Genomic DNA, 2,500 nt, shown 5'->3' on the forward strand with positions numbered 1-2,500 from the left:
AAACTATACCCTCGGTAAAAAAATTTTTACGAGGGTGAAATTTTCATCGAGGTGTCGCACGTTAGACGCGGGCGGGCTACCGCGGGTCTCTCGGCCACCTTTATCGTCGGTAAAAAATGTTGACCCTTGGGAATTTTTTCATCGGGAAGCCGAACGTAAGCGTCTCGACCATCGAAGGCCGGCCAACTATACCCCAGTCAAAAAGTATGTCTTAACAATTTTTTTTTTGTCATCGGGAAGCCGCACGTAAGAATATTACAGCAGGTCTCTCCATGATACGATAAAATGTCAGGTAACGAAGGCAGGCATCGTACACCCTCTTGATCGGCCGTGTGCTGGCGTCCGACACCTTCGCGAAGGTTTGAACTAGGGTTGTCTCAGGACATAAGCTAGGGTTACAGTGGGTGCTAAGCCTAGCCCTAAGCCTAGCCGTAACCCTAACCCTAACCCTAACCCTAACCCTAGCCCTAGCCCTAGCCCTAGCCCTAGCCCTAGCCCTAGCCCTAGCCCTAACCCTAGCCCTAACCCTAACCCTAACCCTAACCCTAACCCTAACCCTAACCCTAACCCTAACCCTAACCCTAACCCTAACCCTAACCCTAACCCTAACCCTAACCCTAACCCTAACCCTAACCCTAACCCTAACCCTAACCCTAACCCTAACCCTAACCCTAACCCTAACCCTAACCCTAACCCTAACCCTAACCCTAACCCTAGTAGTTATCGAGACCCGCTAGAGTCCCGCTGGACCATTTAAGGCCCACCGTGCACCTTATATGGTCCACAGAGAGAGATCCGTTGGACCTTCGATGGTCCACCAAGTCGCGTCAGAGAAAGGTTTGGTTCATATATGGTCCAGCCCGGACCATATATGCTCCAACGCGGACCATATAAGGTGCCAGAGACAAGCTGTACGGCTTGTCTCTGGAGCTTATAACGGCACGGTGGCCCTTATAAAAAAAGGTTTGAAAGAGTGGGTGAAGGTAACGTGGTCGGCCTGCTAGCGGGGTACCGCGGGGAGAGGTACGTGGTAGGCCTGCTAGCGGGCTACCGCGGGTCTCGACCGCGGGTAAAGGTACGTGGTCGGCCTGCCACGTACCTTTCCCCGTGGTAGCCCGCTAGCAGGCCGACCACGTACCTTTTACCCGTGGTAGCCCGCTAGCTAGCAGGTCGACCACGTACCTTCCCCCGCCGTCGACAGCCGTGGTAGCGCGCAAAGCAGGCCGTCCGCGTACCTTCACCCGCGGCAGCCCGCTAGCAGGTCGACCACGTACCTTTTACCCGTGGTAGCCCGCTAGCAGGCCGTCCGAGTACCTTTACCCGCGGTAGCCCGCTAGCAGGCCGACCACGTACCTTTACCCGTGGTAGCCCGCTAGCAGGCCGACCGCGTACCTTCCCAGCCGTCGAGACCCGCGGTAGCCCGCTAGCAGGCCGTCCGCTTACTGTTACCCGTGGTAGGCCGCTAGCAGGCCCGTCCACGTACCTTTACCCGTGGTAGCCCGCTAGCAGGCCGACCACGTACCTTTACCCGTGGTAGCCCGCTAGCAGGCCGACCGCGTACCTTCCCAGCCGTCGAGACCCGCGGTAGCCCGCTAGCAGGCCGTCCACGTACCTTTCCCCGTGGTAGCCCGCTAGCAGGCCGACCGCGTACCTTCCCAGCCGTCGAGACCCGCGGTAGCCCGCTAGCAGGCCGTCCACGTACCTTTCCCCGTGGTAGCCCGCTAGCAGGCCGACCGCGTACCTTCCCCGCCGTCGAGACCCGCGGTAGCCCGCTAGCAGGCCGTCCACGTACCTTTACCCGTGGTAGCCCGCTAGCAGGCCGACCGCGTACCTTCCCAGCCGTCGAGACCCGCGGTAGCCCGCTAGCAGGCCGTCCGCTTACTGTTACCCGTGGTAGGCCGCTAGCAGGCCCGTCCACGTACCTTTACCCGTGGTAGCCCGCTAGCAGGCCGACCACGTACCTTTACCCGTGGTAGCCCGCTAGCAGGCCGACCGCGTACCTTCCCCGCCGTCGAGACCCGCGGTAGCCCGCTAGCAGGCCGTCCACGTACCTTTACCCGTGGTAGCCCGCTAGCAGGCCGACCGCGTACCTTCCCAGCCGTCGAGACCCGCGGTAGCCCGCTAGCAGGCCGTCCGCTTACTGTTACCCGTGGTAGGCCGCTAGCAGGCCCGTCCACGTACCTTTACCCGTGGTAGCCCGCTAGCAGGCCGACCACGTACCTTTACCCGTGGTAGCCCGCTAGCAGGCCGACCGCGTACCTTCCCCGCCGTCGAGACCCGCGGTAGCCCGCTAGCAGGCCGTCCACGTACCTTTACCCGTGGTAGCCCGCTAGCAGGCCGACCGCGTACCTTCCCAGCCGTCGAGACCCGCGGTAGCCCGCTAGCAGGCCGTCCGCTTACTGTTACCCGTGGTAGGCCGCTAGCAGGCCCGTCCACGTACCTTTACCCGTGGTAGCCCGCTAGCAGGCCGACCACGTACCTTTACCCGTGGTAGCCCGCT

The sequence above is a fragment of the Mytilus edulis genome, unplaced genomic scaffold (genome assembly GCF_963676685.1).
Source record: "Mytilus edulis unplaced genomic scaffold, xbMytEdul2.2 SCAFFOLD_243, whole genome shotgun sequence".
Classification (NCBI taxonomy): Eukaryota; Metazoa; Mollusca; class Bivalvia; order Mytilida; family Mytilidae; genus Mytilus; species Mytilus edulis.